The 26281-nt window shown below is 46.5% G+C and overlaps 1 non-coding gene and 1 pseudogene across 1 annotated transcript; both read left to right on the top strand.

Moving 5' to 3' along the window:
- Positions 1-26281, top strand: part of LOC120645665 — a 96599-nt pseudogene that overhangs the window by 49565 nt on the left and 20753 nt on the right.
- On the top strand, positions 5733-5839 carry LOC120646566. The gene has a single exon (XR_005664470.1). It is a non-coding gene; the product is annotated as a small nucleolar RNA R71 (small nucleolar RNA).

The raw sequence follows: 26281 nt of genomic DNA, 5'->3' as shown, positions 1-26281 counted from the left end.
ACGCGATGGTGCAAGGAACACAAGGATTTAGACAGGTTTAGGCCGCTGGAGCATAATACCCTACGTCCTGTGTGGTGGTTTGCATTCCCTTAGGTATTGTTCGATTTGTCTCGAAGGGGTCCCTATCCGCCCTTATATAAATCGGGGGGACAGGGTTACATGGAAAGTCCTAGCCGAGTACTATTTAGAGTCCTACTCCAATGAGGTCGGGTAGTTTCCTTGTACACCGGCTAGTTCTACTTCTATACGAGTAGTTATAGTAGAGGTAAGGTATATTCTATGTACTATCCCTTACTCTAGAATATTCCACGCCTATGAGCAGTCCTGCTGCCTGGGTCTGACAACAACTTCTTCGGCTTCAGGAGTTTTGGCACCACGACTGGTCCTAACGAGCCTTGCTCCTTGGAAGTCTGCCCAGAACCAGTCAAGGTACTACTGTCAGGCCCGGACTGAGTAGACGCAGCTGGACTTGCGGCTGAGCCGCACGTCCGCTTCACCGGAGGGGAACGGGACCTAACAAGAATCTTATGATCAGAAATCAAGGATTATCCCTTGTTATTCGAGGTCATAATTATAAACTCAACGCTCACCATCACCAGCCGACGGCGCCCTCTATTTGCGCGTTTCGGGCATCGAGACCGGGGGCTCAGTACCCGCCCCATCCGGTAGGGCAGACGGCGTATGACTCCCATCATTTCCTCCGTCAGAAGGACCTGCTATGCAAAAACAAGACTATGGTGAGATTCTGAAAATTAGATCAAGATAACCAACAAAGACAGAGCATTCGGATGCACACTTGAGTCAGATTGTGCTCCGGGCACAACTTCGGGTAGTGGAGGCCTACTCCAATAATTTTCAGGGTTAATCTGCATCACAAGTCCTGAATTAACGTGACTATGGGAAATCAAAGTACTCGATTCCTATCGCGAATCAGCTACTTAGAAAAAAGTACCTCATGGGGACACTTATCTACCCGAAAGTATCCTCCAAGAGGAGGAAGTTTGGATACACCCTCGAGTACTCAATTGATCCGGCGCAATATATCCGCACGGGAGATCTTATCCTTCGAGTATCGGCTGGGATCTTCCTCTCCTATAAATTGGTACCCTAAATGTACTCACTGCTAGAGTGGTTGTATCCTCTGACACATCTAGTTGGCCACTATGGTGGTACCACTCAGATTCTTTTTCTTCAACAACTCTATCTCCCCGAGGAGAGAGTTTACTTGGTCTGGATTCCCTCCCTTGGAATTTGTTGGCGCCTACCAACATCACCTGGCGATGACGCCCGCAGACACCAAGTTTGAGTGGCAGTATTTCATGAACCATGAATAAATCCGCAAGCGCACGGAATACCGCTGTAGCATTTTACCCAGGAGTATACCGGGGTGTCATTTATATTGACGCAGAGAAGGCGATGAGTGGGAGAGTATATAGATTAGTGGGTGAACTCTATCTAGATTGGATATTCTCATGCATAAACAGGGGTAAGATAATAACATGGTAGGAGGTAGTGTGACACACACACAAACTACCCTCTTGGATAAATAAATAAAAGAAAGATAAAAGATGCTTTAGGTCGGGAGCAAGGTAAAAGTCAGAGCTCGAGTCAGCTGTACTAGGCTAGCTATATCTACACTTTCTCATTGGTTAGCTCGTCAGAGATTAAACTACGCAACAGGGAGATCGCTATCGAAGTGACGGGAAGAGCCCGTACACCCCGGCGACTTTATGTACCTCGTACCCCCCAAACCGAACATGGAGGATTACTAAAAGGCTCGGACAGGACTGTCACCACCTACCGGCTACCTCAACAAACCGTGGGTATAGTTGACATCCAGCACACTTAGCTAATCTAGACACCATGTCTACACTAGTAAGGGATACTGTAGTGTCCTGCGCGGAGCCCCCACCCTCCGGATGGACAGACATCACACTAGAGCAATCATACGAATACTGGAGTAGTTGATAGAATTCTAAGAACAAAAGACTAACCATCTCCAGCACAGGGCGATCATACAATGCAAGCATAGAATGATAATGCAACCATGACAAGAAGCATATACTCGATAACTCAGAATATACTCCAAGCAGATATCGGTAACCATAGTCTAATTCTATTACAAACAACCGAATATTACAAGAGTGAGCTAGAGATGAACCCATACCAGACTCTCGAGCAACACCGGCGACTCGATGACTCCTAGACTTCTCCTAAACTCCACTAAGCCTAAAGACTATGCAAGGAATGCAAGAAAAAGGAGAGGTGAGTGGTGTGTGGTGTGTTTGTGTGTGTGTCCTATTCTCTACCCCCTTGTATTTATAGGAGGGAGCCACCGGCCGCAGCACCCCAAACCGACCTAAAGGAGCAACAGGGAGGCGCCACGTGGCAAAGTTGAGGCGGTGGGGTCCATGGGCCTGGTCGGCCGACCTCCGGCCTGCCCTTGCCGCCAACCGCCCCCAACTGCTGGGGGTTGGGCTTGTCTGGGCCTCCTTGTCTGATCCACGCTAGGGTTGGCCTGTCTTGACTTGTTTTGCTTCGGTTCTTAGGCTACACTTGGTCCATTTGAGCCTGAATCGGTACTCTGATATTTTCTGTAATTTTCTGCAGGGCCAAAGTGTGCTTGCAACCTGCATATTAGCTCAAAAACACAACTTGCATATTCTAGAAGGTACAGTGTTGTTTAGGGACTTTATTGAATATAAGTACGTGTAAGAAATGCAAACTCTCATGATTTTCTGATCAAGTTGACGCCTGGAAATGGTCGTTAGTGAGCATCAACAAGATCCCCCAAGCTATCCTTTGCTCGTCCTGAGCAAAGTAGGACCAATCAGGTTGTTGATCAGAAAATCACTTTGACTTGTACCTTACCTGTCATGTCATAGTCTGAAGCAAAGAGATTCATCTTTAAGCTCAAATAAGTTGGTTAGCATACCTTTGCTCAATTACCTTACTCTCTCATGGGGCTTTTCAGCTATCTCCTTGTCTTGGGCTGTTGAGAGTTAGAACGGTGCATAAAGTAATACTTGTTTCTAGATCTGCAATCCATCTGGAGATACCTTTTTGAAAGATTTTTGAAACCATGGCAAAGCTTCCCAAGATAACTCTCTCGAGGTACTCATCTTGTATTTCCTTACCAGGGCAGTGTTTTCCTTTGATCTTCCCTACTGCTATAATCCTTTGTGGAGCTCAAGGTAGGATAAAAACAGGGCACACTTGTATTCTATTTATTGTAAAGTCAAAGAGAGGATCCAATAAGAAACAAGTCATGCAATCTCGATCAAAAGTTGCAAGTGTATGAGTAGATGGATGGATGGATGAATATGGCTTACTCCTTAAGGTGATGTCTTTTCTCTCTCGAATCATCCCTGTCTCTTTTTTTTTAGACATGGTTGCCCCCTTTTTCTCTCTTTTTTTTTTGGGTCATGCTTCTTGGCATGCCATTTTTTCTTTTTGGGACAACCATAATCTGACTTTATTTTTTTCAGAGATGTTCTACAAGAGAGATCACTGAGACATGGAGCATTTATGTGGAATGAATGGGTGGTGGTGCCAATTCCCAGTGTAGGAATGTAGCAATTGGATGGGACGTGTACGTGCTTATGATCGAGAAAGCATGAAAAGCATCTCTCTAAGGTCACACAATTTTTCATGGAATATGACATATGGCTCTGGTAGGACTTTGCATATCGCTGGGGAACTTGCCTCTTTTAGAATTTTTGAAAACAACTCCAGACTTCAAGCATCACTAGAACAAGCTTGCACAACCTTATTTACCATATCTGAACTCGCAACAACTTAGACTTGAATCAAGCATACACAACCCACGGAACTTTCAGGTTCATTGACAAGATATTTGCATAACCAGCAGATTTAAACTCGAGAGAACTCTTATTTTCAAACTAGACATAACAGACATAATAGAGCAAAGCAAACTCATCCTTTCAACTTATCAAAAAGGAGTTAAAACATTCTTACCGCGCATCATGAAAAAGGGAAATAAAGCAGTAAATTTTTATTTTGTTTTTGAAAGTTTTTTTTATCAAATTTTATTGAAAGCAAATAAAGGGATACAGTTGACTTAGGGGAGGGAACCTCCCCCAAGCTAGCTCTTGGTTTAGGGTCCAAAAAGCAGGACCTTTCTCCATACCTGATCAGGTTGAGGTCGTTTCGTCCGTACCTAGAGAAGTAGTAGCGGTCGATGACATCTTGTTCTTCTTGCGCCACACCTTCTTGGTCTTCTTTGGTGGCGTAGGCGGTGCAGGAACAGGATCCTTGGATGCAGGATAGACAATTTCCAGATCTTCCCATACTGTGTTGGTGATGAAGTCAGGGATCTTCTGGTCGTCTTCCACTGGCTCGGTTGGTGGAGTATGAATTTCCGAATCCTCCCAAGCTGGATTGGAAGGGGGATGATAATCTTGATCATCCCAACCTGGCTCTGCCCATAGCCCTTGTTTCTCACTATCCTCATGAATCAGGAATACCTCGCTTTAGTTCTGGAACTTGAATTTCATGGTCTTTCCCATGATACAGAGGCTAATTCTTCCTGTCCCCACATCAATTCTGTAATTTGTATCCTTGAGGAATGGTCGCCCAAGTAAGAGCGGAACTCCAAGATCTCCTTCCATATCAAGGACTACAAAGTCCACTAATATGTAGGTATTCTTGACCTTTACCATTTACCTTTCCACAACTCCTTCTGGATATCTTATTATGGAATCCGCCAGCTGAACACACATAGTGGTAGGGAAAATTGATGGATAGCCTAGCTTCTCGAAAGTTACCTTGGGCATGATGTTGACGCTGGCTCCAAGGTCACAAAGGGCGTGATCAAATTCATAATCCAAGATTGAGCAGATGATCACTGGGGTTCCGGGATCTTCTCGTATTATGGCTGCTAACTCGCCCCACGCACCTCTTCTTGGGCGTGTGAGCTTCTCTGCGTAGCGAGGGGTGTCCTGCTAAGGGGCTCTTTCCACATAGCATTAACGACATTCACGCTTTCTAGAGTAGACTCGGGTTGCCCCGGGATCTTCCCTAGTTCAGCAGCAGGTGTGGCAGCAGCTAATTGAGCCAATTGAGTTTCTAGCGCCTTGTTAAAACTCAGCTGGTTCTTCATAGTTGTGGAGAATCCGTCCATCTTAACATAGATAGTCTCCAGAGATTTGTCCATAGCGGCCAACTTCTTCTGATGGGACTCATTGATCTTTGCTTGGCCGTAAACAAGATCTCTCAAGGTAGGCTGGTTAGGACTGAAAGAATTCGAATTCCCATTACCTCCTTGGTAATATGGGCATGGTTGATTCCACCCCTGACCTCCTTGTGGACGAAACTCATTGCTGCCATTGAGAAATAGAGCTTCTTATTGGGTTTCTGGGCAGTTGTCGCCTGAATGTCCAACATTCCCGCAGACCTCGCACGTCATGCGAGCTTCCAAGGCTTGAAGTGTTTGCATCTGAGCCTTATCTTGGGAATAATCCTCAAATTTTTTGAGGAGGAGATCAATCTTCATAGCAAGCATGTCAGTCTCCTTGACGGAGTCCATACCTCGCTGGCGCGGTTGGAGGCGATCATCGCTCCAACCTTGGTTGGAAACCATCTTCTCGATCAATGATGTAGATCTTTCAGTGGTCAGCGAGAAGAAAGCTCCACCCGCAGCGGCATCTACATGATCACGAGATGACTGTGTCAACCCGTTGTAGAAGTTCTATAGAACGAGCCAATTGTCCATTCCATGGTGCGGACACGCCAGAATGTACTCCTGAAGTCTCTCCCAAGCTTCCAGAATTGACTCATTGGATGCCTGCTGGAAGTTCGAAATCCGACCACGAAGAGCATTGGTTTTGCCCGTCGGGAAGAACTTCGAGAGGAACACCTTGGCACATTTGTCCCAAGTATCCACAGCAGCTTTGTTAGCATAAAACCATTGCTTCGCTCTCCCCAAGAGAGAGAACGGAAATAGATGGAGCCGGATTGCATCTTGTGATACACCCTTGATAACAAAAGTACTACAGAGTTCCAGGAACTGCTAGAGATGAGCGCTGGCATCCTCATTGGCCTTGCCACAGAATGGGCTGGCCTGCACCATCGTAATGAGACTCGTCTTGATCTTGAAATTTTCTCCTCCGGTGTTAACCTCGGGTTCGGTTGGGACCTGGCTAGCAGACGAAGCAGAGTAATCACGGAGTGTCTTATGGGCCATAGCTCTAGGAGCTAACGATGATGCGATGACTGGTTCAGCTGCCGAGAGTGATCTCCGAGGTGATACAAGACGAGCTCGCGTCCTCCTCAAAAGTGACTCTGGATCGGAATGAAAGTTTTGCGGCAATGTAACACCCTAATCTAATTTTCCTATTTAATAATAAATTTAATTGGTTTATTTAATTCTTCTAAGGATTTAATTTGCTTATCCTGCATTTAATCTAATTTTGTTGCAAAAGCAATTAAAATTTATTTTAGGTTTAAACTTGTTTGTGCATTCATGCTGGTGCATAAGTTTTATTTGTTTGTTTTAGTGCATAGGTTTTTGAATTCAAATTTGATTTGAATTCAAATTAGTTTGGGTGTAGTTTGAAAAAGAAAAAGGGAGAAGAAATAGAAATAGGAAAGAGGAAACCCGGCCCAACCCCTCTCCTAACCCAGCCCGGCCTGCACCCTTCTTTTCCCCGCGCGGCCCGCTCGCCCCGCTCCACCTAGGCCCAGCTCTCCCCCTTCTCCTCGCTGCGTCCCAGCAGCACGCGGCCCAGCTCAGTGCTCCACTCGGCCCGCCCGCTCTCTCCGCGCGTCGCCCACGACCACTGACAGCCCGGCCCCACTGTCAGGCCAGTCTTCCCCCTCGCGCAACCGAGCCCCGCGATCCCCGCCGAGACGCTCGCCGGCCTTCCAAACCCGGGCGCACACGCCCAGGTCATCTCGCCGCCCTATATATGGCCCCTCCCGCACCTCTGGAACCCTATCCCCATGACCTAGCCGACATCCTAACCCTAGCCGCCACGCTAGAACTCTGCGCCGCCGCGGGCACAACGCTATGCCGCGCCCAAGCCCCACCGGAGCCGTGCACTAGCTCCGCCCGAGCCCCCGGAGACTCCCCGTGCTCTCCTTCCCCGGCCTAGGCCCCTGCAGCACTGGATCTTTGCCGAATCCGCATCACCGGTGAGAAGATCCGCCGCCGTAAATTTTTTCACCACCGGCAATCCCCGATCCCTTCCTGGTCCTGTTCCACCTTCACAGCACCCCGGCGCACCGATTGGAGAGGATCCCAGGCTCGGAGGAGCATCCCGCACCCCGGACCGCGAACCCCGTCCAGCGGCTCCGCCCGAACTCGTCGCCGGCGATCCTGCATCATGCCATCGTCCAATTCTGAGCTCGGTGAGCTACACCCCGGCCCCTTTTCCTTTTGCATGAGTTGTCGTAGCCCATGACCCACACCAGCGCCCAGGCACCGCACGCCGACGCCTCACCGCCATAGCTCCGCCGTGGCGGGTGCCCTGCAGCGCCGCCTAGTCCTCACCGTGCCTTGCCCTGGCCTGCACTGGCTCTGCGCACGCATGCAGAACCCACAGACCCGGATCCCAGCCCTAGAGTCGCCCAGCGCGGGCACGCCGGCGATGCACCGCCGCGCATCGCCGCCGCCGACGCAGCACGCGCCGCAACCAGCCTCCCCGAGGCCCGCAAAAGCCCCAGGTGGACTACACGTGTCGCGTAGTCCCCTCCCAACCCAGATCTCATCCTTTTTGACCCCGATAAGGCCGAGAATGGCCATCTCTGGTGCAGCGCCGCCGCGGAGCTCGACTCCAGTGACCCCGCGCCGCCGCCGTCGTCCCCTTTCTTCCTGATCCATCCGATCCGCAATCAACGGATCAGATTAGATCCCGTGTACCTCTTCGTTTTGGCGCACACGATCGCGATCCAACGGCCCAGGGCCGTTGACCACGCTAGATACCGGTCAGCCGTGGCAGTTTTGCTAAAGACACCCCCATTTTTCCTATTATCAACCCGCAATCCACCTCTTTTGAAAAATAATTGTGGTTTGGCCCAGTTTTTAGCGTCTAAGCCCCTAGACTTCTACCTTTTAGAACCCACGGTCCAGACCTGTCTTTTTCATGAGTTAAACCCCAGAACTAACCTTTAATTATGTTTTAGTCCCTGGTTTTTGCAGAAAACCCCTAGAAGCTTAGTTTTTCTTGCAGAAAAGCCCCTGGACCTTGTTTTAGGCGCAGTTTTCGCGTTCTTGCTCCGTTTTAGGCGTTCTTTATGTCCACGCGATCATTGTAATGCGTAGAATAGTTTTAGACTAGTTTAGTGTGCTATTTTTATGTATTGATGTACTATTTCTTAGCTTTTGTTAGTGTTTGCTTGTATGTTTATGTTGTGTATTGTTTTTGGCCATGTGTTTGTGAGTAGACGTTGAGCTACCGGAGGAGCCCCAGTACCAGTACCCGGAGCAGCCATCTTCCGACCAGTTTGAGCAGTAGCAGGAGCAGTACGAGGAAGGCAAGTATAACATGAACAACCTATCACTTTTAAATACACTTTCATACTGCATTTTAATACTGTATGCCTATAAGGATTTCCTAGCCACTTTATATCCTTTATATATATATCCTTTGGGTTACATTTTGGATAGTTGTGCTAGGTGCCACGCTATAACACACTTGGTCCTTTTTAATTAATTTGATTAATGGTATATGCAACTTAATTCTGAGAGTGGCCCGTTTGAGGGGCTCACGTCTCGTTAAAATTGGTTTTTTGTTAGAAACATGGTTTAGGGGGCCAGCACGGTGCTTACTGCTGGGTTGGCCACTCTCCATAAGGACCGGTTCATAGAGCGACAACCTGGGACAACAGCGCTACCACAAGACTGGAATGGGATGGTCTTGGCGTAATAATTAGGTCTTTTTGGTTTGGAGTAACTTACCTGCGGGGCAAGGGTGGTAAGCTTCTATGTCCCTCGTACTGATTGGCCTCGTCTATGGTATTCTTGACGCCCACTAGACCTGCTCCATAGTCGCCGATCCAACCCTCGCGGTTATTCCTTACCAACGAGATTCTTTGAAAAGGCCTCGTAGTGAGTTTGCTAGTCATCTCACCTAAGAAAGTGTGATGAACAACTAGCGTAGCTCACGACTTGTGGGTAAAGATGTGCAACCTCTGCAGAGTGTAAAACTGGTATACTAGCCGTGCTCACGGTCATGAGCGGCCCAGATCCTCCTTTTGATTAGTGGGGTTATCTTCCTTCGACGAGGCAGGTTTCCCCGGGTGGCTTGGTTTGGTTTGGTTCTCAGTAGTATCATGATTAATTTTGATTAATTACTATGTAACTGGGTTTATGGTAATTCACCAACTTGTAGTAATTAGCTTTAATAAAATTTTGCCAAGACTTAAAAGCTGATGCAGTCAGTCAGCCAACCTTAGAGCCTCATAGTTTGTGTTATACTTGTTGAGTACAAGTTGTGTACTCACTCTTGCCTACTCTACTCTTTTTCCTCTTGGTGGTACTCTACTGCTACTCAGTTCCTGCAGACGCGAGAGAGTTCACTCAGCGCTACCAGGACTACGAGGACTTCTAGGCGTTTCGTCTCCCAGTCGACGTCCCTGTGGTGCCCAGCTTCCGAGAGGCTTCGTTTATGTTTTACGCTTCCGCATACTCTGTATCAAAATTTTTTTCATTAATGTAATAATTAACATTCGCATTCGCTTTATTATATCTTTTTACGTGATATGTGCTGTGATATACTGTTCATTCTGTTGTATATACGTGTGACTTGATGCTGGCACGTATATGATTTCTCGGTTTATGTCCTTTTATAAACCGGGTGTTACAGGCAAGTCGAAACCTGTCATACACTACCCTGTTTTCGTATCAACAAAGACAATAAAACAAAGCCAAGTTAGCCTATTTAGCATGCGAATACCAATCTCGATTTTGTTCACAACTTTATCTATATATTCCACTCTGTGCCTTCCTCAGCAACGGAGCTAAAAATGCTTGTTGGCACCTACCAACGTGACCTGGCGATGACGCCCGCAGACGCCAAGTTTGAGTGGCAGTATTTCAGGAAACACGAATAAATCCGCAAGCACACGAAATACCGCTGTAGCATTTTACCCGGGAGTATACCGGGGTGTCATTTATATTTCCACAGGGAAGGCGATGAGTGGGAGAGTATATAGATTAGTGGGTGAACTCTATCTAGATTATATATTCTCATGCATAAACAGGGGTAAGATAATAACAAGGTAGGAGGTAGTGTGACACACACACAAATTACCCTCTCGGATAAATAAATAAAAGAAAGATAAAAGAAAGATAAAAGATGCTTTAGGCCGGGAGCAAGGTAAAAGTCAGAGCTCGAGTCAGCTGTACTAGGCTAGCTATATCTACACTTTCTCATTGGTTAACTCTTCAGAGATTAAACTACACAACAGGGAGATTGCTGTCGAAGCGATGGGAGGAGCCCATACACCCCGACAACTTTATGTACCTCCTACCCCCCATACCGAACGTGGAGGATTACTAAAAGGCTCGGACAGGGCTGTCACCACCTGCCGGCTACCTTTACAAACCGTGGGTATAGTTGATATCCAACAACACTTAGCTAATCTAGACATCATGTCTACATTAGTAAGGGATAATCTAGTGTCCCGCGCGGAGCCCCTACCCTCCGGATGGACAGACATCACACTAGAGCAATCATACGAAGACTAGAGCAGTTGATAGAGTTCTAACAACAAAAGACTAACCATCTCCAGCATAGGGCGATCATACAATGCAAGCATAGAATGATAATGCAACCATGACAAGAAGCATATACTCGATAACTCAGAATATACCCCAAGCAGATATCGGTAATCATAGTCTAATTCTATTACAAACAACCGAATACTACAAGAGAGAGCTAGAGATGAACCCATACCAGACTCTCGAGCAACACCGGTGACTCGATGACTCCTAGACTTCTCCTAAACTCCACAAAGCCTAAAGACTATGCAAGGAATGCTAGAAAGGAGAGGTGAGTGGTGTGTGGTGTGTGTGTGTGTCCTATTCTCTACCCCCCCCCTTTTATTTATAGGAGGGAGCCACCGGCCGCAGCACCCCAAACCAACCTAAAGGAGCAACAGGGAGGCGCCACGTGGCAAAGTTGAGGCGGTGGGGCCCATGGGCCTGGCGGCCGACCTATAGGGCGGCCGGCCTGCCCTAGCCGCCAACCACCCCCAACTGCTGGGGGTTGGGCTTGTCTGGGCCTCCTTGTCTGATCCACGCTGGGGTTGGCCTGTCTTGGCTTGTTTTGCTTCGGTTCTTGGGCTTCACTTGGTCCATTTGAGCCTGAATCGGTACTCTGATATTTTCTGTGATTTTTTGCTTGCAACCTGCATATTAGCTCAAAAACACAACTTGCATATTCTAGAAGGTAAAGTGTTGTTTAGGGACTTTATTGAATATAAGTACGTGTAAGAAATGCAAACTCTCATCATTTTTTGATCAAGTTGACGCCTGGAAATGGTCGTTAGTGAGCGTCAACAGAATTCCAGCTAGCCTTCTGGACTGGCGGCCCGACAGACCTAGGGGGGAGAGCAGGTGCCTGGTTCCCGATGTAGAACCAAAGCTCTTCTAGTCGATTACTTTGGAAGTCATCTTGTACGGGATATACTTTGGACCTACACCTTGACGCAACTGCAAGCCCACGCCACCAACTACATCTATGACGGTAGCACTTGGCTGGGGTTTCAGATGGAAAAGGTGCTGAAAGAGGTCGAAATGGGGCTCGATCCCTAGATAGGCTTCGCAAAGATGCACAAAAATAGAAATGTGCAAGATAGAATTTGGGGTCAAGTGATGCACCTGAATCCCCCAATGATGCAAGAGGCCTCGGAAGAAATCTGAGGTGGGAATTCCGAGGCCTCATAGAACATGAGAAAGGAAAATAATGCTTTCATTCTTCCCCTCATGAGGGGGCACTTCTCCTAGGGCCTTCCACCAGTGAATTGAATCACATGGCTGGAGAAGGTTCTCCTCTACAAGACCTAGCAAGTGGAAGTCGGAGCACTTACTGGTTTTCCACCCATCCTTCTCTATTAGTTCGACAACTCCACCCGCCTTCCCCTTCCCCAGGATCTTCTTGGGTGCCATGAGGACAAGGGGAGCAAACCTTCTCGCTTCGTGCTTGTTGACGCTCACTAACGACCATTTCCAGGTGTCAACTTGATCAGAAAATCATGATAGTTTGCATTTCTTACACGCATCCTTATCCAATAAAGTTCCTAAATCACACTTTACCTTTTAGAATATGCAAGTTGTATTTTCAAGCTAATATGCAGGTTACAAGCACACTTTGGCCCGACACAAAATCGCAGAAAATATCAGAGTATCGATTCAGGCTCAAAATGGACCAAGTGAAGCCCAAGAACTGAAGCAAACCCAGCTGGGGCAGGCCGTGCCTCAACTTTAGGACAAGGGGAGACCAAGACAAGCCCACTGCAGGAAGTTGGGGGTGGTTGGCGGTCCGGGCAGGCCGACCGACCTACCTGGTCGGCCGGCCAGGCCCGTGGGCCCCACTGCCTCAACCAAGGCATGTGGCGCTTCCCTGTTGGCTCACAACGTCGGTTTGGGGTGCTGCAGTCCATGGGGGGGGGGTAGAGAATAGAACACACACACACACACCACACACCTCTCCCTCTCTTGCATTCCTTGCATAGTCTTTAGGCTTAGTGGAGTTTAGGAGAAGTCTAGGAGTCATCTAGTCGCCGGAGTTGCTCGAGAGTCTGGTATGGGTTAATCTCTAGCTCTCTCTTGTAATATTCGGTCGTTTGTAATAGAATTAGACTATGGTTACCGATATCTACTTGAACTATATTCTGAGTTATCGAGTATATGCTTCTTGTCATGGTTGCTGTTGGCGCCTACAAACGTCACCTGGCAATAACGCTCGCAGACGCCAAGTTTGAGTGGTAGTATTTCATGAACCACGAATAAATCCGCAAGGGCACGGAATACCGCTATAGCATTTTACCCGGGAGTATACCGGGGTGTCATTTATATTTCCGCAGGGAAGGCGATGAGTGGAAGAGTATATAGATTAGTTTGTGAGCTCTATCCAGATTGGATATTCTAATGCATAAACAGGGGTAAGATAATAACATGGTAGGAGGTAGTGTGACACACATAGAAACTACCCTCTTGGATAAATAAAAGATAGAGATTGCTTTAGGCCGGGAGCAAGGTAAAAGTCAGAGCTCGAGTCTGCTGTGCTAGGCTAGCTATATCTACACTTTCTCATTAGTTAGCTTGTAAGAGATTAAACTACACAACAGGGAGATCGCTATCGAAGTAACGGGAGGAGCCCGTACACCCCGGTGACTTTATGTACCTCCTACCCCCCATACTGAACGTGGAGGATTACTAAAAGGCTCGGACAGGGCTGTCACCACCTGTCGGCTACCTCTACAAACCGTGGGTATAGTTGACATCCAGCAACTCTTAGCTAATCTAAACACCATGTCTACACTAGTAAGGGATACTCTAGTGTCCCGCGCGGAGCCCCCACCCTCCGGATGGACAGACATCACACTAGAGCAATCATACGAATACTGGAACAGTTGATAGAGTTCTAGGAACAAAAGACTAACTATCTCCAGCATAGGGCAATTATGCAATGAGATCATTGAATAATAATGCAACCATGACAAGAAGCATATACTCGATAACTCAGAATATACTTCAAACAGATATCGGTAACCATGGTCTAATTCTATTACAAACGACCGAATATTACAAGAGAGAGCTAGAGATGAACCATACCAGAACTCTCGAGCAACTCCGGCGACTTGATGACTCCTAGACTTCTCCTAAACTCCACTAAGCCTAAAGACTTTGCAAGAAGGAACTCGAGAGGTGAGTGAAGTGAGATGTGTGTGTGTCCTATTCTCTACCCCCCTTGTATTTATAGGAGGGAGCCACCGGCCGCAGCACCCCAAACCGACCCAAAGGAGCAATAGGGAGGCGCCACGTGGCAAAGTTGAGGCGGTGGGCCCATGGGCCTGGTCAGCCGACCTATAGGTCGGCCGGCTTGCCCTGGCCGCCAACCGCCCCCAACTGCTGGGGGTTGGGTTTGTCTGGGCCTCCTTGTCTGATCCACGCTAGGGTTGGCCTGTCTTGACTTGTTTTGCTTCGGTTCTTGGGCTACACTTGGTCCATTTGAGCTTGAATCGGTACTTTAATATTTTATGTGTTTTTTTGCTGGGCCAAAGTGTGCTTGCAACCTGCATATTAGCTCAAAAACACAACTTGCATATTCTAGAAGATAAAGTGTTGTTTAGGGACTTTATTGAATATAAGTACGTGTAAGAAATGCAAACTCTCATGATTTTCTGGTCAAGTTGACGCCTGGAAATGGTCGTTAGTGAGCGTCAACAAGATCCCCCAAGCTGTCCTTTGCTCGTCCCGAGCAAAGTAGGACAAATCAAGTTGTTGATCAGAAAATCACTTTGACTTGTACCTTACCTGTCATGTCATAGTCTAAAGCAAATAGATTCATCTTTAAGCTCAAATAAGTTGGTTAGCATACCTTACTCTCTCATGGGGCTTTTCAGCTGTCTCCTTGTCTTGGGCCGTTGAGAGTTAGAACGGTGCATAAAGTAAAACTTGTTTCTAGATCTGCAATCCATCTGGAGATACCTTTTTGAAAGATTTTTGAAAACATGGCAAAGCTTCCCAGGATAACTCTCTCGAGGCACTCATCTTGTATTTCCTTACCAGGGCAGTGTTTGCCTTTGATCTTCCCTACTGCTATAAGCCTTTGTGGAGCTCAAGGTAGGATAAAAACAGGGCACACTTGTATTCTATTTATTGTAAAGTCAACGAGAGGATCCAAGAAGGTGCAAGTGTATGAGTGGATGGATGGATGGATGAATATGGCTTACTCCTTAAGGTGATGTCTTTTCTCTCTTCGAATCATCCCTATCTCTTTTTTTTTGAGACATGGTTGCCCCCTTTTTCTCTCTTTTTTTTGGGTCATGATTCTTGGCATGCCATCTTTTCTTTTTGGGACAACCATAATCTGACTTTATTTTTTTCAGAGATGTTCAAGAGAGATCACCGAGACATGGAGCATTTATTAATGTGGAATGGATGGTAGTACTAATTCCCAGTGTAGGAATGTAGCAAATGGATGGGACATGTACGTGCTTATGATCAAGAAAGCATGAAGAGTATCTCACTAGGGTCACCCAATTTGACAAAACTCAACAGAACATCAAGCAGCATATGTATAAGGGTTTTTCATGGAGTATGACATATGGTTTTGGTAGCACATTGCATATCGCTGGGGAACTTGCCTTTTTAAATTTTATTTTTGAAAACAACTCCAGACTTCAAGCATTACTAGAAGAAGCTTGCAGAACCTTATTTACCATATCTAAACTCACAACAACTTAGACTCAGATCATGCTTATACAACCCACGGAACTTTCAGGTTTATTGGCAAGATACTTGCATAACCAATGAATACAAACTAAAGAGAACTCTTATTTTCAAGACTAGGCACAACAGACATGATAAAGCAAAGCAAAACTCATCCTTTCAACTTTTCAAGGGGAGTTAAAAACATTCTTACCGTGCATCATGGAAAAAAGGAAATAAGCAGTAAATTTTTATTTTGTTTTTGAAAGTTTTTTTTATCAAATTTTATTGAAAGCAAATAAAGGGATACAGTTGACTTAGGGGAGGGAACCTCCCCCGAGCTAGCTCTTGGTTTAGGGTCCAAAAAGCAGGACCTTTCTCCATACCTGATCAGGTTGAGGTCATTTCGTCCGTATCTGGAGAAGTAGTAGCGGTCGATGACGTCTTGTTCTTCTTGCGCCACAACTTCTTGGTCTTCTTTGGTGGCGTAGGCGGCGCAGGAACAGGATCCTCGGATGCAGGATAAACAATTTCTAGATCTTCCCATACTGTGTTGGTGATGAAGTCAGGGATCTTCTGGTCGTCTTCCACTGGCTCGGTTGGTGGAGTATGAATTTCCCAATCCTCCCAAGCTGGCTTGGAAGAAGGGCGATAGTCTTGATCATCCCAACCGGGGTCTGCCCATAGCCCTTGTTTCTCACTATCCTCATGAATCAGAAATACCTCTCTCTTATTTTGGAACTTAAATTTCATGGTTTCTCCCATGATTTGGAGACTGATTCTCCCTCTCCCCACATCAATTCTGGCATTTGTACCCTTGAGGAATGGTCGCTCAAGTATGAGCGGAATTCCAAGATCTCCTTCCATATCAAGGACTACAAAGTCCACTAATATGTAGGTGTTCTTGATCTTTACCATTAACCTTTCCACAACCCCTTCTGGATATCTTATCGTGGAATCCACCAGCTGAACACACATAGTGGTAGGGGAAATTGATGGATAGCCTAGCTTCTCGAAAGTTACCTTGGGCATGATGTTGACGCTGGCTCCAAGGTCACAAAGGGCGTAATCAAATTCATAATCAAAGATTGAGCAGCTGATCACTGGGGTTCCGGGATCTTCTCTTATTGTGGCTGCTAACTCGCCCCACGCACCTCTTCTTGGGTGTGTGAGCTTTTCTGCATAGCTGAGGGGTGTCCTGCTAAGTGACTCTTTCCACATAGCATTGATGATATTTACACTCTCTAGAGTCGATTCGGGTTGCCCTGGAATCTTCCCTAGTTCAGCAGCAGGTGTATTAGCAGCTAATTGAGCCAATTGAGTTTCTAGCGCCTTATTGAAACTCAGCTAGTTCTTCATAGCCATGGAGAATCCGTCCATCTTGGCATGGATAGTCTCCATGGATTTGTCTATAGAGGCCAACTTATTTTGAAGGGACTCATTGATCTTCGCTTGGCCGTAGACAAGATCTCTGTAGGTAGGCTGGTTAAGACAGAAAGAATTCGAATTCCCATTACCTCCTTGGTAGTATGGGCGTGGTTGATTCCACCCCTGATCTCCTTGTGGACGAAACCCATTGGTGCCACTGAGGAATAGAGCTTCTTCTTGGGTTTCTGGGCAATTATCGCCCGAATGTCCAACATTCCCACAGACCTCGCACGTCATGCGAGTCTCCAAGGCTTGAAGTGTTTGCAATTGAGCCTTATCTTGGGAATAATCCTCAAATTTCTTGAGGAGGAGATCAATCTTCATAGCGAGCATGTCAGTCTCCTTGACAGAGTGCATACCTCACTGGCGCGGTTGGAGGTGATCATCGCTCCAACCTTGGTTGGAAACCATCTTCTCAATCAATGATGTAGCTCCTTCAGTGGTCAGCGAGAAGAAAGCTCCGCCTGCAGCGGCATCTACATGTGATGAGGACATCACTCCTATGGATACAAACGACACTCCTCAAGATGATATACAAGGTCCTATTACTCGCGCACGTGCTCGACAATTGAACTTACAGGTGAGTTCGTTCCTAAGTAATGTTTATTGTGAATCTGAGAATAGATTGCTACCTAATGACTTAATTATACTTAGGAACAAAGGAGAGGACCAGCAAGGGTGTGGAGAAGGCCTTGGAGGCATGGAGGACCAGCAAGGACGTCCGGATTAAGATGGAGGCCCAAACCGATTCGACTTCGTTTCAGTTTCGGACTCCAGGAACAGGCCGCACTAAAACGGACGCCCAGGTTGCATACGGAGTCGGATTTGGGCATACTTGATATGGATGGAAAGATAATTTCAAGACGCTTCCAATGGATCTGGTCTCAGGCTAAAATTCATCCGGAGTCGACAGGAATCGTCTGTGGAAGTTGGCGTCCAGATTCTGTTCCGGTGCTGCGTCACTGTTTTTGGGCCGATGGCCCGTGTATCGTGTTGGAGCCCAATAAGGGCGTGTCCAGGAGGTCTTGCACGACCTAAACCTTTATTAGTAGCCGCCGCCGCCATCGTGAGACTGGGGTTTTGCTTAGATTCATTCTGTCAAGAACAGTTGTCGCCGTTCATCGGTTTGTGAAACCCCAACTCGTGAGATTAATTATTGATCTGCAGAGTCACTTCATTTGAGCTGCGTTTCTTTCGAGTTCTTGCTTGTGTTCTTCGTTGCGCTTGCAGGGATTAGCCTTCTTGGCGAGGTCAACCAGGTTGTGACACGGTTGATAACCAGAGGAATTGTGGTGCTAAGATTGCTGGATTCGGGTCTTAGGATCTGAAGCCGGATCGGTGTGTCTCGCTCCGCCTACAACGAAAGTTATCCAGAACCTGACGGAAGATCGGGAACCCACGTCCCCATTATTTGGTAATCAAAGACTCAGGTTTACTGTCAGGTTTTACATCTATCTTTAGTTCGAGTGTTTTTTTTGTCTTTCGTCCCATAGTCCACGAAAAAGCCAAAAGAAAAACTAGGGTTAGTTTTTCCGTCCCACAGCCGTGTTTAGCCTTTTGCATAATTCTTTTTCAGAGTCCGTCGTGTTGAGTTTTATGTCCTAGTTCATCATCTTGTTGCTGGTTAGTTCGTGTTTTGGTCCAGTAGTGTTTTTCCATCCCCGCTGCCATCAGATCCACCATCGCTTACCACCCGATTTGGGTTTTGCTCTCCACAGAAACCCTAATCGGACCCCCGAATTTCAAACGGCCATAACTCTAATCCTATCCACGGTTACTGACAGGATCGATGTGCTGGAGGCTCGTCAACAGAACAATCAAGATGAGGACATGGTGTATGATGACCAGGGTAATATAGATGAAGCGGCCACACGGGAAGCACGGCTACGCCATCGTCTTCGCCGCAACACACAAGGTATGGGTGGTACTCACAACTACAACCACAATCACCAGCAAGGTAATCAGAATCGTGTACCCGATGATCCTTATGCTAAGGTTAAGTTTACCATACCTTCCTTTTCGGGATATTATGATGCTGAGGGGTACCTTGATTGGGAGATGACAGTAGAGCAGAAATTTAGTGCACACCTTGTACCCGAGCAACATAGAGTTAGACAAGCCACTAGTGAGTTTAAAGATTTTGCTATCGTTTGGTGGACCGGTCTAATTGCTGAGGATGCTGCACCTACTACTTGGAATGATCTTAAGTCTGCTATGCGTGATAGATTTGTTCCCCCATCGTACCATAGAGATTTGCGTAAGAAATTGATGCGCTTAGAACAGGGAGATAAAACCGTGCAGGATTATTATGGTGAGCTTCAAAAGGGTTTGATGCGTTGTGCCATAGTTGAGGGAACTGAGGATGCTATATGTAGATTTTACTCGGGCTTGAGGCGTGACATTCAGGACATTGTTGATTACAAAGAATTTTACACTGTCAACTAGTTGTTTCAGTTTGCCATGCTTGCAGAGAAGGAGTTGCAGGGACGTGATTTGCAGAGCAGGACCAAGGCCACCTATACCCCACGCTCGGCGCCGTCTTCGGGGCTGACCAAGCCTGCCTCTTTTCGATCGCCCCCACCTGCGAGCAACAAGCGACCAGCAGCTTCGGAAGCTGCCACAATGCCAAAACCATCTCCTGCACGAACTTCAGACTCAGGTAAAAAGCTTTTGCAGGAGCCAGCCAAGAGTTCGTCCTCCATGTCCTCGACGGGAGGCACGACGGTTCAGTGCCACCGCTGCCATGGATTTGGACATGTGCGGAAGGATTGCCCAAGTCAGCGGGCATACATTGCTACCGAAGACGGCTACATTAGTGCCTCCGACATTGAAGATGATGAAGAAGAAGAAGCAGAAGAGGCTGCGGAGGCCGGCCATGTTCTGGGTAGCGAGAACACAGCAGCCTTCAGGAGCATCATTGTGAAGCGAGTGCTCAGCGTACAGGCACAACAACCAGAGAAGCTTCAGCGCCATAATTTGTTCCAGATTTTCTGCGTCATCAACAATCAGCGAGCGCGTGTCATCATTGATGGAGGTAGTTGCAATAATTTGGTGAGTTCAGATTTGGTCAAGAAGCTTGGCTTGGTCACACGTCCACACCCCCATCCATATTATATTCAGTGGTTTAATGATGCGGGGAAAGCTAAGGTAACACAATCTTGCAGAGTTTCTTTTTCCATTGGTTCATATGCTGATTCTGTAGATTGTGATGTTGTACCTATGGAGGCGTGTTCGCTTTTGTTGGGTCGACCTTGGGAATTTGATAATGATGCTTTACACCATGGTAGAAGTAATACTTACACCTTCATGCATAAGGGAAAGAAAATTACTTTAGTTCCTATGACCCCTGCTAAAATTGTACAAGCTGAAAAAGAACGAGCTGCTACTTTGCATGAAACTAAATCTGAAAATCAGCAAGTTGCTAATTCTGTTTACCCACCTAAAAATGATAAGTCTGCACCTATTTCCAAGACTGATGGGATTAAATTGAAGGGTGGAGTTTTACTTGCTAGAAAATGCGACCTTGCTGAAATCACTGATGATGATGTTTGTTACACTTTGGTGTGCAAACAAACACTGTTTTCCCTTGATGATGATGTTAGCTCGATACCTCCTGTTGTCGCTAACCTTTTGCAGGAGTTTGAGGACATTTTTCCAGTTGAGATACCTCCCGGACTGCCACCTATGAGGGGAATTGAGCATCAGATCGACTTGATTCCGGGAGCGACTTTGCCTAACCGAGCTGCTTATCGAACCAACCCCGACGAGACTAAGGAAATTCAGCGCCAAGTCCAAGAGCTTTTGGACCGCGGGTATGTACGTAAAAGCCTTAGTCCTTGTGCCGTTCCTGTGCTTTTGGTTCCTAAGAAAGATGGTACTTGGCGTATGTGTGTTGATTGTAGAGCAATAAATAACATTACCATTCGATATCGCCATCCTATTCCTAGACTTGATGATATGCTTGATGAGTTGTGTGGCGCTATAATTTTTACAAAGATTGACTTGCGTAGTGGTTACCACCAAATTAGAATGAAACTTGGAGATGAATGGAAAACAACTTTTAAGACTAAATTCGGCTTGTATGAGTGGTTAGTAATGCCTTTTGGTTTGACTAATGCACCAAGTACTTTCATGCGATTAATGAATGAAGTTTTAAGAGCTTTTATTGGACGATTTGTGGTGGTTTACTTTGATGATATCTTGATTTACAGCAAGTCTTTGGATGAACATATGGATCACTTACGTGCTGTTTTTAATGCTTTACGTGATGCACGTTTATTTGGTAACCTTGACAAGTGCACCTTTTGCACGGATCGAGTCTCTTTTCTTGGCTATGTTGTTACTCCAGAGGGAATTGAGGTGGATGAGACTAAAATTGAAGCCATAAAGAGCTGGCCGGTTCCCCAGACCGTCACACAGGTGAGGAGTTTTCTTGGTCTTGCAGGATTTTATCGCCGCTTTGTCAAAGATTTCAGCACCATTGCTGCGCCGCTGCATGAGTTGACAAAGAAGGGTGTGGTGTTCCGTTGGGGAAAGGCACATGAGGAGTCCTTTTGCACTTTGAAGGACAAGCTTACACATGCTCCTTTGCTGCAACTTCCAAATTTCGGTAAGACTTTTGAGCTTGAATGCGATGCTAGTGGAGTTGGCATTGGAGGTGTCTTGATGCAAGAAGGTAAACCCATTGCTTACTTTAGCGAGAAATTGCATGGCCCTATTTTGAATTACTCTACGTATGATAAAGAATTGTATGCACTTGTACATTCTTTAGAGACGTGGCGTCATTATTTATGGCCTAAGGAATTTGTTATTCACTCCGATCATGAATCGCTTAAGTATCTTCGTTCTCAAAATAATCTGAATCGTAGACATGCTAAGTGGGTTGAATTTATTGAATCTTTTCCTTATATTATCAAACACAAGAAAGGGAAGGATAATGTGATTGCCGATGCTTTGTCTAGACGTTATACTATGCTGTCCCAACTTGATTGTCGGATTTTTGGGCTTGAATCGATCAAAGAACAATATGCGCTAGACCCTGATTTTAAAGAGGTGTTGCTGAATTGTAAAGAGGGACGTACATGGAACAAGTTTGTGATAAATGATGGATTTGTGTTTAGAGCTAACCGCATATGCATCCCAGTTGGTTCCGTTCATCTTTTGTTGATGCAGGAAGCGCATGGTGGAGGTTTGATGGGACATTTTGGTGCGAAGAAGACGGAGGATGTTCTGGCCACACACTTCTTTTGGCCAAGGATGAGGAGAGACGTTGAGCGGTTCGTGGCTCGCTGTAATACATGTCAAAAAGCTAAGTCGCGCTTGAACCCACATGGTTTGTATATGCCTCTTCCTATTCCTTCGGTTCCGTGGGCGGATATTTCTATGGACTTTGTTTTGGGATTGCCTCGGACGAAGAGGGGGAGTGATAGCGTTTTTGTTGTGGTCGATCGTTTTTCCAAGATGGCACATTTTATACCTTGTCATAAAACAGATGATGCCATTCATATTGCTAACCTCTTTTTCAAAGAGATTGTTCGCTTGCATGGTATGCCTTCTACTATTGTTTCAGATCGTGATGCAAAATTCTTGAGTCATTTTTGGCGCACGCTATGGAACAAATTGGGGACAAAGTTGCTGTTTTCTACAACATGTCATCCCCAAACTGATGGACAAACAGAGGTGGTGAATAGAACATTGTCTACGATGCTGCGAGCAATATTGAAGCAAAATTTGAAGATGTGGGAAGAGTGTTTGCCGCATGTGGAGTTTGCATATAATCGGGCGGAACACTCCACCACCAAGGTAAGTCCTTTTCAGGTAGTGTATGGTTTTAATCCTCGTGCTCCCATTGATCTTTTGCCTCTACCTACTACTGAGCGTGTACATAGTGATGCTAAAGAGCGTGCTGATTTTATTTTAAAATTGCATGCTTCAACTAAAGAGAACATTGAAAAGATGACTGAGAAATATAGAATTGCGGGTAGTCAAGGTAGAAAGGAAGTTAAACTTGAACCGGGTGATTTAGTTTGGTTGCATTTGAGAAAAGAAAGATTTCCAGATTTGAGAAAGTCTAAATTGATGCCACGTGCTGCTGGACCATATAAAATTTTGGAAAAGATTAATGATAACGCATATAAACTTGAGTTGCCCCCAGAGTTTGGGGTTAGTCCCACCTTTAACATTTCAGATTTGAGGCCATATTTAGGAGAAGAAGATGAGCTTGAGTCGAGGACGACTCCAATTCAAGAGGGGGAGGATGATGAGGACATCACTCCTACGGATACAAACAACACTCCTCAAGATGATTTACAAGGTCCTATTACTCGCGCACGTGCTCGACAATTGAACTTACAGGTGAGTTCGTTCCTAAGTAATATTTATTGTGAATCTGAGAATAGATTGCTACCTAATGACTTAATTGTACTTAGGAACAAAGGAGAGGACCAGCAAGGGTGTGGAGAAGGCCTTGGAGGTGTGGAGGACCAGCAAGGACGTCCGGATCAAGATGGAGGCCCAAACCGATTCGACTTCGTTTCAGTTTCAGACTCCAGGAACAGGCCGCACTAAAACGGACGCCCAGGTTGCATACGGAGTCGGATTTGGGTGTACTTGATATGGATGGAAATATAATTTCAAGACGCTTCCAATGGCTCTGGTCTCAGGCTCAAATTCATCCGGAGTCGACAGGAATAGTCTATGGAAGTTGGCGTCCAGAATCTGTTCCGGTGCTGCGTCACTATTTTTGGGCCGATGGCCCGTGTATCGTGTTGGAGCCCAATAGGGGCGCGTCCAGGAGGTCTTGCATGACCTAAACCCTTATTAGTAGCCGCCGCCACCATTGTGAGACTGGGGTTTTGCTTAGATTCATTCTATCAAGAACAGTTGTCGTCGTTCATCGGTTTGTGAAACCCCAACTCGTGAGATTAATTATTGATCTGCAGAGTCACTTCATTTGAGCTGCGTTTCTTTCGAGTTCTTGCTTGTGTTCTTCGTTGCGCTTGCAGGGATTAGCCTTCTTGGCGAGGTCAACCGGGTTGTGACACGGTTGATAACCAGAGGAGTTGTGGTGCTAAGATTGCTGGATTCGGGTCTTAGGATCTGAAGCCGGATCGGTGTGTCTCGCTCTGCCTACAACGAAAGTTATCCAGAACCTGACGGAAGATCGGGAACCCACATCCCCATTAACATGATCACGGGATGACTGTGTCAACCCATTGTAGAAGTTCTGTAGAACGAGCCAATTGTCTATTCCATGGTGCGGACACGCCAGAATGTACTCCTGAAGCCTCTCCCAACCTTCTGGAATTGACTCATTTGATGCCTGCTGGAAGTTCGAAATATGACCACGAAGAGCATTGGTTTTGCCCGTCAGGAAGAACTTCGGGAGGAACACCTTGTCACATTTGTCCCAAGTATCCACAGCAGCCTTGTTAGCATAAAACCATTGCTTCGCTCTCCCTAAGAGAGAACGGAAACAGACATTGCCGGATTGCATCTTATGATACACCCTTGATAACAAAAGTACTGCAGAGTTCCAGGAACTGCTGGAGATGAGCGCTGGCATCCTCATTGGCCTTGCCACAGAATGGGCTGGCCTGCACCATCGTAATGAGACCCGTCTTGATCTCGAAATTTTCTCCTCCGGTGTTAACCTCGGGTCCGGTTGGGACCTGGCTAGCAGACGGAGCAGAGTAATCACGAAGTGTCTTCTGGGCCATAGCTCTAGGAGCTGACGACGATGCGATGACTGGATCAACTACCGAGAGTGATCTCCGAGGTGATACGAGACGAGCTCGCGTCCTCCTCAAAAGTGACTCTGGATCGGAATGAAAGTTTTGCGGCAAGTTGAAACCGGTCATACACTACCCTGTTTTCGTATCAACAAAGACAAGAAAACAAAGCCAAGTTAGCCTGTTTAGCATGCGAATACCAATCTCGATTTTGTTCACAACTTTGTCTATATATTCCACTCTGTGCCTTCCCCGGCAACGGCGCCAAAAATGATTGTTGGCGCCTACCAATGTCACCTGGCGATGACGCCCACAGACGCCAAGTTTGAGTGGCAGTATTTCATGAACCACGAATAAATCCGCAAGCGCACGGAATACCGCTGTAGCATTTTACCCGGGAGTGTACCGGGGTGTCATTTATATTTCCGCAGGGAAGGCGATGAGTGGGAGAGTATATAGATTAGTTCGTGAGCTCTACTAGATTGGATATTCACATGCATAAACAGGGGTAAGATAATAACATGGTAGGTGGTAGTGTGACACACACACAAACTACCCTCTTGGATAAATAAAAGATAGAGGTTGCTTTAGGCCGGGAGCAAGGTAAAAGTCAGAGCTCGAGTCAGCTGTTCTAGGCTAGCTATATCTACACTTTCGCATTAGTTAGCTTGTCAGAGATTAAACAACACAATAGGGAGATCTCTATCGAAGTAACGGGAGGAGCCCGTACACCCCGGCGACTTTATGTACCTCCTACCCCCCATACCAAATGTGGAGGAATACTAAAAGGCTTGGACAGGGCTGTCACCACCTGCCGGCTACCTATACAAACCGTGGGTATAGTTGACATCCAGCAACTCTTAGCTAATCTAGACACCATGTCTACACTAGTAAGGGATACTCTAGTGTCCCGCGCGGAGCCCCCACCCTCCGGATGGACAGACATCACACTAGAGCAATCATACGAATACTGGAACAGTTGATAGAGTTCTAGGAACAAAAGACTAACTATCTCCAGCACAGGGCAATTATGCAATGAGATCATTGAATAATAATGCAACCATGACAAGAAGCATATACTCCATAACTCAGAATATACTTCAAGCAGATATCGGTAACCATAGTCTAATTCTATTACAAACAACCGAATATTACAAGAGAGAGCTAGAGATGAACCCATACCAGAACTCTCGAGCAACTCCGGCGACTCGATGACTCCTAGACTTCTCCTAAACTCCACTAACCCTAAAGACTATGCAAGAAGGAACTTGAGAGGTGAGTGAAGTGAGGGGTGTGTGTGTGTGTCCTATTCTCTACCCCCCTGTATTTATAGGAGGGAGCCACCGGCCGCAGCACCCCAAACCGACCTAAAGGAGCAACAGGGAGGCGCCACATGGCAACAGGGAGGCGCCACATGGCAAAGTCGAGGCGGTGGGGCCCATGGGCCTGGTCGGCCGACCTATAGGTCGGCCGGCCTGCCCTAACCGCCAACCGCCCCCAACTACTGGGGGTTGGGCTTGTCTGGGCCTCCTTGTCTGATCCACGATGGGGTTGGCCTGTCTTGACTTGTTTTGCTTCGGTTCTTGGGCTACACTTGGTCCATTTGAGCCTGAATCGGTACTCTGATATTTTCTATGATTTTCTGCTGGGCCATAGTGTGCTTGCAACCTACATATTAGCTTAAAAACACAACTTGCATATTCTAGAAGGTAAAGTGTTGTTT

This window comes from Panicum virgatum, chromosome 8K, assembly GCF_016808335.1.
Source record: "Panicum virgatum strain AP13 chromosome 8K, P.virgatum_v5, whole genome shotgun sequence".
Lineage (NCBI taxonomy): Eukaryota > Viridiplantae > Streptophyta > Magnoliopsida > Poales > Poaceae > Panicum > Panicum virgatum.
The sequence above is the reverse complement of the archived record's forward strand: the minus strand, read 5'-3'. Positions and strand labels throughout refer to the sequence as shown.